Genomic DNA, 14,336 nt, shown 5'->3' with positions numbered 1-14,336 from the left:
TCCATTTTAACGTGATCATATCTTTACTTTGAACATCAAAATATGATTTTAGTCTTTGAAATATATTCATCTCCTAAAGTGGTAAACAGCACATCGCAAACATATCAACTACAGTCAAAAGTCGTTAATCCGGGCTCGTCGGGACTTCGGCGATTCCGGATTATAGATCATCAGTTTAAATCTGGTAAGATGGCATGCAGAAATTATAAAATTAAAAATATGAAACCGTAATTTATGAAATAAACAACAATTATGATCTAAAGGGTATCAAAATTTACAAAAAAAAAAAAAAAAAAAAAAGCTTAATATTTATTTGTTTACTTCATTAAACTTTTTTTCAATGTAAGTTGTTTCGTTTTATGTGATAATACTTTCTCTTTAATTCTATAAACAAACATAATATCTTGTTCAGTTATAAAGTTCCTCTGTTCAAGTCCTATAATTGCTGTGTCGAGAATACCGACTAATTTGTCAATCGAAATTTTTTCGTTTTCAATAACCTCTGTGTCACTTTCTTCACTATCGGAAGCAAAACAGATTTCGGAATGGTTAGGTCATTTTTTGCAGCAATTCCACTTTTGTTTAATGGACTTCGAAACATACTTTCGCTTTGTAGATCCTTTACATATTAGTAAATATATATCGGAAATTCTATTTGACATAATTGAAAGTTCAAGCTTTCTTTTGTAAAATTGCTCTAACAGTCTGCAAAAAATAATAAGCCGGATCCAATTCGAAGATTAAGGAACAACGCAATCCAAAACATTAACTGAATTAGATAATTTTAGCTTAGCTTATACTGTCCTTTATGCATTAAACGCGCATGCGTAAATGTATTTTGCGCATGCGCACACGCATATTCGCAGTTTTAATATAGAAAAATCTTACGCGCATGCGTCAACGCGACGCTTGCGCAGAAAGTTGGTAGCTTTGAGGTCCGGATTATGGGTGTCCGAATTAACGACTTTTGACTGCACAATATAATATAAACAATGTTAAATAAAAAAAATGTTGTATTAACAATTGGGCCTGACTCTGGCTCACTTTGAAAAAACTGACACCACTTCTAAAGCTTAATGTAAATTTTTAAGCAAACTGTTGCTCCTTTTAATATTCCCCATCTTACTAAGCAAATATTTTGGTAATTCATCACAAACAATGCAACTAGCAACTATGATATGGCGTTTTTATTTTGGCGATTCTAAATATTAAATTTTCGCCAAAAGTGGTAAACTTACACAGCTCAGCTCTAGTGTTAATGCTGACGTCCAAAGGAAAGAAAACCACGTGACATGTAATAACCAATCAGCATTAGGTTGCGCATTTTCCTCTTCTGGTCTTGAGACGCCTGTTTAATTAGCAGCTGTGAGGTGTGTATTTTTGGCGCCATTTTTCTCGCTTTACTTGAGCCTTACATTCTTTTCCTGGCGCAACAATAGAAAGGTTAAGACGTAAGATATCCTATTTGGACAATCGATACCATTTGATTTTGGTAAATGTTGGTGCCAACAATTCGAATGACAGTGTTGAAGTTATTCTTAAAAAGTACGATTGCCTTTTTAAGGGTATTAAACGTTTGAACCCGAATATCAATGTTATCGTTTCAGATATCCTACGACGTGGAGAAGATTTTTTTACAGCTTTAAATCAGCGAGTAGCAGCTTTGAACCGTTTACAGGTAATTAATAGAAAAATTGTAGAAATTAAGTCTCAACTTGAAAAGTACTGCCAAAATCGAGAAGCTTTTTTTTATTTGCAGGTCGTCTTATCATTTTGCAGCTAGATTATTGGCTAGGGATGGATTACATCTAAACCGTCTGGGGAACAAGAAACTTACAGCAGTTTTCCTGGATAATATCAAGATTGTTTTGACTTCAAAGCCAGTTTTTACAAAGGTAAATCCTTTTGTATTGCCTTGTGTTTCATTAACTGCATTGAATTTTCCACCTGTGAGTCATTCTTTTGTTTTTGCAAGCCCGTCTTATCCTCTCTATTCAACTGTTTTGAAGCATAGTTTTGCTGTAGATGCTACTAAGAAGGCTAATTCTGATTTAAGAAATGCTGCTAAAGCTGCTTCTGGCTCTTGGCTGAAGAGTGTTGCTATTCCTGGTGCTGGATCTCGTTTTAAATGTCTTATCCATGGTGGTGACTCTCATTCAAGGAATGCTGTTAACCCCACAGATGGTTCTAGTTTGCATCTGCAAAATGATACCACCCCTGCCTCACATCCTAAAAACGTTGCCAACCAAGATGCTAGTTCTCGGTCTCTGCGTTGCTGGCCATGGTGGTGGATCTCGCCCAAGGAACGCTTCTGTCCGTAGAACTGGTTCTGGTTTGCATGTAAGGAATGAGACTAAACCTAGATGTCATCCTAGAAATGTTGCCATACGTAGTGTTAGCTCTCATTTTAAGTATGTTTCTGTCTATGGTTTTTGTTCACGTCCGAGGAATGCTGCCGTCCCTCGCTCTTGTTCTGATTTGCATCCAAGGAACGTTGCTACCCCTGGCCCGTGTCCTGAGAATGTTGTCATTCCCGGTGTTGGCTGTCATTCTAGACTTGTTGATATCCGTAGTAGTGGCTGTCATCCGAAGAATGCTGCTTCTGGTTTGCATTCAAGGAATAACGTCACTCTCAGCCCCTGTCATAGAAATGGTACCCTTGCTGATGTTAACTCCTCCAGGCATGTTGCAGTCCATGGTTCTGGCCGTTTTCTGAGGAGCAGTGCTAGTTCCACTGTTAATTCTTCTACGAACACTACTGTCCCAATTGCTAGTTTTCAGAAGAATCCAATTCATGTTTTTAGTGATGGTTTGTGTCCAAGGAAGGATTTGACTGTTAGTGGCGGTTTGCGTCTGAAGAATGCTGCTTTAGCTGTTTTGCGCCTAAAAAGTGTGATGGCCTACATGGGATCATCACTAAAGAATGCAGTCACTGCTGCTAGTTTTAATTTATAGCAGACAAGTGCTGTTTCTTTCAGTGCTTATGTTAGTGGCAGAGGGAATTTAAAAAATGATTCAATAAATTTTGATATTTCAAAACCTAAATTGTGTACAACAAAAGATGATTTTTACTCTGCCTCTAGTTATGCTTTGCAGCAAAAGAACATTTCTATTACCAGAGAAAGCACTTCTTGTAGTTCAGGCCTAAGTTTTTCACTTTAATAAATTTTGTTTACTAAAAGATCACGTAGAAAGCAGTGAAATTAATTGTCAAGAGAGAGAAAATAAGTCTATTTGTCCTATTCTGACTGGAGGGGGATCCGAAATTGACTGTAATGCACCATCGCTTTACCCTAGAAAATGTGATATTTGTAAAAAAAAAAAAAAAAAAAAAAAAAAAAAAAAAAAAAAAAACTATAAAACTATAAATTCTTTTAATAATCATAAAAAAAATTGCAAAAAACAACTTAAAACTGAAAATTTTAAACTTTCATTAACTTCTCCTCAGAGTAATAGTGCTATAAACATTGATAATGTATCGAGTGCTAAAACATTAGAAACCGAAGAATGTATTAATGATAAAATAGAAATGGCTTATCTTCGTAAATGTGAAATATGGTTGAATACGTATAAATCGAAAAATTCAATTTATAACCAAAAAAAAAAAAAAAAAAAGTTCAAATAAGCAATTACCTGATTTAAAACAAAATTTTTCATCTGTTTACCCTCGGAAATTTCTAAATTGTGATAACTGTTATCCTTGCAAATTATCTTTTTTTAAACATAAGAAATTTTGCGCAAAAGCTAATAAGTTGTATGTATGCTTCATACCTGATTGCCATAAGTCTTTTACGTATGTTTTAAATTTTAATAAGCATTTAGCAGATGAACATAATTTAAATAATTTAAAAGAATATTCATTTGAAACAATGAGTTATTTTCAAGATTGGCTAGAACTAGAAGGAACCTCGACATTTACTTCATTCAGAAAGTTTTCTAAAGTAACGAAAAATTCTAAAACTTATTATTATTAATGTCAGTTTACCACGCAAGGTTATTCTGATTTTGAAAAAAAAAAAAAAAAAAAAAAACTAGTCGGAAAAGTGGAAAAGGTACAATTTCAAAAAATGTATGCTGTCCAGTCAGAATATGGGCTTGTGAAGAAATGAATAAAATCTCTTTTTTTTTTTTTTTTTTACTTTCCTAAACATAATCATGAGCAAAAGTTTGAAAATTGTAAATAACAGCCATTGAAACAAAACATGCGATGTTTGATAAAAGCAAATTTACGTTTGTCTGTGCCTCCACAAAAAATAAGAGATATCTTACAAAATGGATCAGGAAATCGCGAGAATAGAAATAATTTCCCTATAAAGGAAAGCTTTGTCTCCCGTAAAGCTATTTGTGCTTATTCTAGATATTTAAAAAATTCATTGCGTCCAAGTAATGATGCAGTCCAAGTAATGTTTCTGTTAATTCAATCGCTGAAACTTTAAAATGTGAAGCATACAATCCTGTGTTATTATATAAGCCTCAGAATAATTCAACTTTGTACGGTCCAACTGAATAAAATATCGTTTGCTCTTGGTCTTCAGATACGTGAACAGAAAGAAATGATGATAAAAGGTTGTACAGAGATTTTATGTATCGATTCTACGCTTAAGACTAACCAGTATGATTTTTACCTTCTTAATCTTATAGTACCTGATGAATTTGGTTATGGCTATCTAGTTGACCATTTTATTACTAATTTTCTAGATGCTGACACTCTTTATTGTTTATTTAATAGTTTAAAGTGTCGTGTACCAAATTTATATGTAAACTGCGTAATGACAGAGGATGACAAAGTTACATATCCTGCATTTTCAAAGGTTTTTGGTCAAAATGTTAAGCATCTTTAATGTTCGTGGCACGTACGCCAAAGTTGGTTCGGACAACTTAATTCTAAAGTGGTAGATAAGGAAGTACGACAAAAAATGCTAGGAGAATTAACAAAAATATTACATGAAAGAAACCAGATCACTTTTCATGATCAAATGAGTAAGTTTTTGAATGACTATCCTGGAAAAAGTAGAGATTTTATTGAATATTTTTCTGAAAATTATAAAAATAGATTAGAAGAATGGGCTTTATGTTATTGAAATTTTCCACATGCATTTACTGATATTAACATGTACTGTGAATCTTTTCACAATCAGTTGAAAACTGTTTATTTTAAGCGGAGACATAATAGACGATTAGATATTTTAATTTCTACACTTCTGACAATTGAGAAAGATAAATATTTAAATTATACACTTATGTATCTCCTAGAAATTCCATTTCTTGTTTAAGTAGGCATCAGAGAGGACTGAAAATTAGGGGCAGTGATGTAGATAAATGCTCTGATAATTCTTGGACTGTTTGTTCCCAGACAAAAAATAAAATATATACCGTGCAGCGTCTTTTTGAAATTTGTCCGTGTCAGGATTTTTGCTTTTATAGATGCCCTAAAGTATCATGTGTCTCATTGTGTAGTCACATGTATCACTGCAATTGCTTAGGTAAATTGCTGTGCATTTATTCCTTAATCGATAAAACGATTGTATGTTTAATCCCTCGGGGATTAATCTTGAATCGAATCAGAAATGCAATGAAAATATGAAATGAATAAATGTTAATCATTACAATCCACAAAGTGTTGAACAGAGAGTAAATGTATGTAAAAAGCTTGTAGAAGAATTACTGCAATTAATAAGACAACCAAAAGTCCAAAATATCATGTTAAAGTGTGTTCATACAACATTAAATTCATTAGTTTCAGAATGTAGAGGAATTTTAAACTCGAATGAAAATTCAAGAGCAGTTTCAAGTGCATCATGTCCAATTGCACCAAATCAAAAATTTAACCCACAATTGTTTAAAACTTCTAAAAAGAGAAAATTACAGAAACGTCAGCAGAACAAGAATCAAGATTTTAATGATAGTGTAGATGACCCAGAAATAAATGAATGTGTCGAAAAGAAAATTAAATTTAAAGCCATAGCATTTGATTTAAATGACAGTGATAAATATCTGTGTGATTTAACCAGAGTTGATCAAAATAAATCATTTTCTTTTCCATTAAATTCTAGCGAAGATATTTCTGAAAGAATTTTACAAATTGGTTGGTGTTGGTGTACTTAATAATGGCAAAGCACATGAAGGCTATCTGCCTAAGGGGGAGGGATGCCTTCGTGGAGGACTTTCTAAGGAAATCTGGCTCGTATACACGTTATACATGGGAAAAACCACGAAAACACCCATACAGCCAGCCCGTTCGCGGGATTCGAACCTCGGACTGAACTACCAGTGTTCAGCGATTTTACCGCTCGGCCGCTGGTGTGCTCTACAAATTCGTTGCTATAGTATCAATCGTATTGCTTTAAAGTCTTTAGATTCATATATCAATATAAGTGAAGAATTTATAATAAAATCGGTTTGGGCAGATTTTCTTAGGGGCTGGTTATTTGATGTAATCATAAATGCATTTTCATACAAAATTTTAGAAAGTGATGATGAATATACTTTTGCTGATTCTTCGATTACCCAAGTTATCTTATCTGATGCATTATCACCTGGAAATGTTTCTCCCGTTTCTTTGAATTTTTTCAAATATTTATTGATTCCTGCTTGCATTGATTCTCATTGGATTCTGATCATAGCAGATTTAAAGAAAAATAAATACCTTTTATTTATATGACTCTTTAATAAATTCATGCAGTCCAAAATACATAAAAATAACTAATAAATGGTCTAATAAAATTAACAGTGAGTTACAAATTAACGGTTTATGGGATATTCAGTGTCCACCGCATGCTTTACAGAATGATGAAAGCAGTTGTGGTGTCCTCATCTATTACAGTACGAAGTCTTTAATCCGAACGTCCATAATCCCGAATGATCTATAATCTGGACCTCAAAGCTACAAACTTTCTGCGCATGCGTATAATACGTTTACCCATGCGCGTGTAATGTGTAACGGGCGGTATAAGCTAGGCTAAAATTATCTAATTATCTATTTCAGTTACTGTTTCAAATTGCGTTGTTCCTTAATCTTCTAATTGGATCCGGCTTATTATTTTTTGCAGACTGTTAGAGCAATTTTATAAATAAGCTTGAACTTTCCGTTATGTCAAAAAGAGTTTCCGATTTTGGAGCTGCCAAAGGATCTACAAAGCGAAACCATATTTCGATGTCCATCAAACAAAAGTGGAAATTTTGCAAAAAAATGGATAAAGGCATATCCCTTGTTTCTCTAACCATTCCGAAATCTGTTTACCAATTTCATGCTGCTCTGCAGGGGGGGGACGTCGTTGTGCGCAATGAACTGGAAGTTGATCTGTCAGCACTATCCTCATCTTCAGGGCAGATGTTTTTATTTTATTAGGCTTATAATTCCTTACCAAACGTAGCACAGTCAAAAGTCTTTAATCCGGACTCGTCGGGACTTCGGCGATTCCGGATTATCGGCTTTTTCGGATTATAGATCATCAGTTTAAATCTGATAAGATGGCATGCAGAAATTATACAATTAAAAATATGAAATCGTAATTTATGAAATAAAGAGCAATTGTGATATAAAGGGTATCGAAATTTACAAAAAAAAAAGCTTAATATTTATTTGTAACTTTATTAAACATTTCTTTCAACGCGCGCATGCGTAAAGTATACATTACGCATAGTCGAAATTAGAAAATTGCAAGCAGAAAGCTATTTGATTTGTATTCGTGATACTTATAATGACGAGAAAATTGATTTAAATCATATCGGAGTTCATCGAGATGAAACACTAGCCGAATAAAATAAAAACATCTGCCCTGAAGATGAGGATAGTACTGAGAGATCAACTTCCAGTTCATCGCGCGCCGCGACGTTCCCCCGTCCCCCCGCAGAGCAGCATGAAATTGATAAGCAGATTTCCGAATGGTTAGAGGAACAAATCACCTCTCTGTCACTTTCTTCATGCCTTTATCCATTTTTTTTGCAGCAATTCCACTTTTTGTTTAATGGAAATTGAAACATGCTTTCGCTTTGTAGATCCTTTGGCAGCTCCAGAATCGGAAATTTTGTTTGACATAATCGGAAGTTCAAGCTTACTTTTATAAAATTGCTCTAACAGTCTGCAAAAAATAATAAGCCGGAACCAATTCGAAGATTAAGGAACAATGCAATCTGCAACATTAACTGAAATAGGTAATTAGGTAATTTGAGCTTAGCTTATATCGTCCGTTATGCATTAAACGCGCATGCGTAAATGTATTGTGCGCATGCTTAAACGCATTATGCATTTACTCATGCGCAGAAAGTTTGTAGCTTTCAGATCCGGATTATAGATCATTCCGGATTATGGACGTCCGGATTAAAGACTTTTGACTGTATTTCATATCGATGTACTCTTTCTTTGATATGATTTAAATCAAATTCCTCGTCATTATAAATATCACGAATACACATCGAATAGTTTTCTGGTTGCAATTTTCTAATTTCCACAATGCGTAATATATATGCTTTACCCATGCGCGCGTTGAAAGAAATGTTTAATAATGTAAACAAATAAGTATTAAGCTTTTTTTTAAATTTTGATATCCTTTAGATCAAGGATGTCAAACTCGCGGCCGGCGGGCCGCATGCGGCCCACAACAAATATTTTTGCGGCCCGGCCAATATATCGGCAAATAATAATATATAATAATAAAATAACATATCGATGAAGAAAAAAAAATGAAATGTTTACTGCTAAGTAATTAACGATAATTTATTCAGTGTTGTTAGATTACTCACAGCGAGCTGACACACACACTACTTAAATTACAAATGTGTGTGAGTAGCTTGCGTTCAGCTACCTTCGGCTTTTGGGGGACACGTGCACTCAGAACTTGTACGCATCCCCCGATAGCCGAATGTGGCCGAACTCTTGGTCTCAGTTTTCCAATCATAGTTTTCTACCATACTTTGCTTTATTATTAATTATTAATTAATTCATATTGTTATGGATTTCATAGTTATTTATTTAGTTAGTTTTTTAATTTAGAATTGTAATTAGATTTGCTTCATGTTGCCTTAGCAACGCAGACGATTTTTGAAAAGACAGCTGCGTTGAAAGTTATAAATAGAACAGCGCGTGCATTTAATACCTAATAAATAAATATCTCGTAATTGCTGTTGCCATCCACAAAAATCCAGATATTTATAGATGTTTCCAGTATATTCGAGAAATTAATTATAAAGCTTATAAAAGCCGAGAACAAACAACTCATCTCAGTAGTAGCTGTAGTTCTAGCGAACTGTTTGTTTACTTAATGCTGTGATTGATTTGTAGCAATTTCGCTGTGAGATTGAATTAGTTTCTCTGTTTTGAATTGATTTTTTGCTAAACGTTTGACATTTTGTGATATTGTTAGAATATTTTTGGTGAAATATTTCAGCATTTTGATTTATCTCTTGTGGAAAGAATAAATTTTTGTTAACTTTTTAACGTTAACCGTGTTTATTCTAGCCCTTTGTATTCAGTATGTCTATATCAAAACCAAGTGGTAGTAAAATTAAACGAAAAATCGCTGACGAACATAGAATATTCCAAGTAAAATGGGAATTAGAATATTTTTGCTGTGAAATAAAAGATAAAATAATCTTCTTGATATGTAATAATACTATTAATGTACCAAAATTATATAATATTAAACGTCATTACGAACAACACAAATCGAAATATAACAATTACGAAGGATTAATGAGAGAAGAAAAGTTGAAAGAGCTGAAGTTAGGAGTGAAAAAGCAACAGTCCATGTTTAGTAAAGTATTGCAAGAAAGTGAAGCGGCGGTACATGCAAGCTACGTCTTGTCCGAGTTGATAGCTAAACATTCGAAGCCTTTTACTGACGGTGATTTCATCAAGGAATGCCTAATGAAAGCTGCAGAAATTGTTTGTCCTAGAAATATGAAGGCTTTTCAATCAATTTCATTGTTTCGAAATACAATTGCGGAAAGAGTTACTGATTTAGCCGCGAATTTAAGTAATCAGATCAAAGCAAAATCATCTAGTTCCGAAAATTTCTCCATTGCCTGTGACGAGAGCACGGACATTAGTGGCGAAGCTCAATTAGCAGTGTTTCTTCGTTCTTGTGACAAGAATTTTAACATTTTTGAGGAATTACTGGAACTAATACCGATGCCTGGTACTACCACAGGAGAAGATATATTTACTTGTGTTTTTGGACTTCTGCAGAAATACAATCTATCTTTGGCAAAATTAAATTCTGTAGCTACAGATGGCGCTCCATCAATGACCGGGAAAAACAAGGGCTTCGTAGCATTACTAAGAAAAAATCTTAGTGAAATTCACGGTTCAAACATTCATCATATGCATTGTATTATACATCAAGAAGTTCTATGCACGAAAATAATAAATATGGAGAATGTTTTGTCATATATAAAAAAAGTTATAAATTTTATAAGATCTCGAGGTTTAAATCAGCGTCAATTCACTGCTTTCTTAAGTGAGTTAGATAGTGAATATTCGGGTTTGTCCTACTATACCGATGTACGTTGGTTATCTTGCTCCAAGATTCTCAAACAATTCTGGGATTTGAAAGAAGAAATATGTCAGTTTTTAAAAACGAAAAATCAAGACGTAAGTTTGTTTTACGATCCAATATGGATACAAGATTTATCTTTCTCGGTTGATATAACCAAACACTTAACCGATTTAAATTTATCGTTACAAGGAAAAATTGGTTACAAGGAAAAGATCATATCACTACGAACATGTTTGACATAATTAAAGCATTCAAATGTCAACTAGTTCTTTGGGAAAAACAACTTAAAAATGAAGATTTGACGCACTTCCCTACGTGCAGCATAAACAAATCAAGTTTAGATGATACTTGTTCGTATCAAAAATACGCAGAAAAAATTGCAAATTTAACAACTGAATTTGAAACGAGGTTTAATGATTTTAGTTCCCTCGAAGACAATTTTTTTTTTTTTCCTTCGATTTTTCTCAATAAGTATTGACTCAGAACCCAGCCATATGCAAATGGAGGTGATCGAGATTAAATGCAACTCAAATTTAAAAGCAAAATTCATTGAAGTGGGCGTGCCTGAATTTTACAAATATTTACCAGCCAGGTTTGAAAATACTCGAAAATTCGCATATGAAATTATTTCCATGTTTGGTAGCACTTATCGGTGCGAGCAGTTATTTTCAGTCATGAAAGGTAATACGTCTCCTATTAGAAACCGTATTAATGATGCTCACCTTGGGTCAGCGTTGAAAGTTATCACTGCAAACAAAATTTCTCCTGAAACAGGAAAGATAACAGCAGAGAAGAGATGTCAAGTATCAGGACGTAAACATTAAATTTTTCTTGTTCTTTTCTTTATAAATATATATATATATATATATGTTTATTATTGTATTATTCGAAATAAATCTACGTTTCTATTAATATTGATTTTTTTTCCGGCCCGCCTAAAGTTAAACCTTGTTTGTTTGGCCCAAGTGTACCTATGAGTTTGACATCCCTGCTTTAGATCATAATTGCTCTGTTTCATATTTTTAATTTTATAATTTCTGCATGCCATCTTACCAGATTTAAATTGATGATCTATAATTCGGAAAACCCCTAATCGGGAATAGTCGAAGTCCCGACGAGTCCAGATTAAAGACTTTGTACTGTATTATGTATTTCAACATGTAAATAAATTAGGCTTAAATCTTCTTTTAGATACCCTTCAATTTAGAAAATTTATTTATAATATTTAACTGAGAATGTTTCACCTCGTACACAGGAAAAGGTAAATGTATCTTCAGCAGAGCAAAACTTTTCAGTAAATGTTAGAATGAATGAAGATTTGACCAAATCATGTTTAAAAATACATGATATTGAAATTACACCATATATGTTAAAATCTATAGATCCTTTTATAAGTAATGAAGAAGAGCACTTGTTTAAATCTCTGTCTTCATGTTTTCGAAAAGGATACCTCTATAATACTATAATTGATACTTTTTTGTTTAAAATATTAAACAGTTATGAAGATTTTGCCTTTGTTAAGTCTAATTTACAAATACCTAAAGGAAATTTTTGTATTAAAGATCCGTTATTAACAAGATTAAAATCAGAAAAATTATTTTTTATCCCTGCAAATTTAAATTGTCATTGGATATTAATAATAGTAAATATTCCAGATATGGTTTTTGAATTTTATGATCCACAAAATAAATCATGTGGGCAAGAGTATGAAATTTTAATTCATACATGGTGTGAGATTTTAGTTAAAATATTTGCTACTATCACTAAATGGAAAATAATTTGTCCTTCGCATATTTTTCAAATTGATAATATGAGCTGTGGTGTTTTAGTATGTTACTGTGCTTATCAGAGGATTAAAAATCAAAGTTTAAATACGCCAGTTAATATAACTGAATTCCGGAAAACGATATACGAGCATGTAATTTTAAGTGATTGATATATTTAAAGAAATAAAAATTAAGAAATGTTTTTCGGGAGAGCATTCCATTCCTTTGGAAATCCTTGAAAAATATAAAGTATAATGGACAACTATTTTGCAGTTCATCTCTTTTCATACAGTTTCTATTAAAAAAAATTTTTTTTTCCTGAGTTTGCTTTATTTTGTAATGTTATACGGCTAATAAAAAATAAAAATGCTTGTGTTTGTATGTAACTTGGTAGTAAAAGAGAAAATTGTTAAAGTAGGCAACAATGAGCCCTTTTGGCCAGGGTGATACCCCCAATTGTGGATAATAGAGAATAGTTCATTTTATTAAGACACAATAACACGCCGAATAAATACTAATTCAGAAGTCAAACAACAAAAATCAGCGTTATATTTGCAAAATTTTCACAGGACTAGTTTCGATGGTTTTACCGAACCACCATCTTCAGCTGCAAAACCGCAAATGAACAAGATAGGAAATAATGATTAGATAAGATAAGAACTCAAAGACCCCATTCCGGATATGAATTCCTGGGGTATTTATAGGATTCCTTGCCAGTGTGGTTTAATTTACATTGGCCAAACTAAGAGAGCCTTAAAATTTCGCGTCAAAGAACATGAGGCATATGTTAGAAAAAAGGAAACACAGAAGTCTTCTCTTGCTCAACATTGTTGGTCCGAAAATCACACTTTCAATTTTTCTGCTGCTAAAATTATTCAAAAAACATCTTCCATTGGAGAACTGGATTTTCTAGAGGCATTTCACATTCATAAAAATCTTTCTGTTCTAGTTAACGATCCTAATTCCAATCCAAATTTGCCTTCGGCTTTTAGAGAAATTATGTTTTAGTTCTGGTTTCGCCGACAGATGGCGCCACTTGCTTATTCTTGTCCAGGCTTTCTTATCTTATCTAATCATTATTTCCTATCTTGTTCATTTGCGGTTTTGCAGCTGAAGATGGTGGTTCGGTAAAACCATCGAAACTAGTCCTGTGAAAAATTTTCAAATATAACGCTGATTTTTGTTGTTTGACTTCTGAGTTAGAGTTCATTTTATGTTAACAATGCATTCTCGGGGACCTACATGTCAAAATTTTCTCTTATTTTTAAAGAGGAATCAGAAAATTTGTACTTAACACTTCATCCCATTGACTGTGAAGGATTTCCTCAGGAATGAAGGGTGGGTCTGCACCAATTTCCATGGCCAATGGGATAGTATGTAAGTACTGCAAATTTTTCTGTTCATAAATAATCTCATAACATATCTGATCATTTTTAATATTTCAGGCTTATGTTTGCAAAATGAATAGTGCACTGTTTTCAGTGATCTCGGCTGTTTCACAATTGAATTTAGTCTTTATTTTTCAGTAAACGATAGGGAGGAATCTGGTACGCATTTAAAAGTCAAGAGCAAGCTCTGCCAGCAGAATTTTCTGAAACTGAAACTAGTACTCATAAATTTTTAATATGATTGAATAATAATATTTATACTCAAGGAATTTTATTTGATATATCTTTATTTTCAGAAATAAAAGGTGAATAAAAGCTATGTAAAATAATTATTATGTATTCTGAATAAAGTCTGGAAAAAAGTTATCCATTTTTGAATTATTTTTTACTGAAAATTACTCCACATATTATGAATTATTCATATCTGTGAAGCATAATATAAGTAGTGTTTCTTACAAGACATGAATAATACATTATTCCTTCTTAAATAAAATATATTTTCATTCTGCTAAAGTTACAGCCAGTTTTTAATTTTGAACTATTTATTGCAAAATAAGAAGACGTAAAAATTTGTATCAGGCAAAGGGCTTGTGGTCTTTCACACAGAAGAGTGTAGCCAGACTTATATTAAAACATTCATGGAATTAAATATCTTGTAATTTTAATTCTAGAATAAGTCTTATCAT

The 14,336-nt window shown here is 32.9% G+C and overlaps 1 long non-coding RNA gene across 1 annotated transcript; it reads left to right on the top strand.

The window, feature by feature from the left end:
- Window positions 1-1,113: 1,113 nt before the first annotated feature.
- LOC146993984 (uncharacterized) lies at window positions 1,114-14,007 on the top strand. Its single transcript, XR_015043835.1, has 3 exons — window positions 1,114-1,895; window positions 13,533-13,639; window positions 13,789-14,007. It is a non-coding gene; the product is annotated as an uncharacterized LOC146993984 (long non-coding RNA).
- The last annotated feature ends 329 nt before the right edge of the window (window positions 14,008-14,336 follow it).

This window comes from Stegodyphus dumicola, chromosome 11, assembly GCF_044657685.1.
Source record: "Stegodyphus dumicola isolate Sdum_Otavi_A_Nest chromosome 11, ASM4465768v1".
Lineage (NCBI taxonomy): Eukaryota > Metazoa > Arthropoda > Arachnida > Araneae > Eresidae > Stegodyphus > Stegodyphus dumicola.
This window is presented reverse-complemented; position numbering and strand designations above follow the sequence as displayed.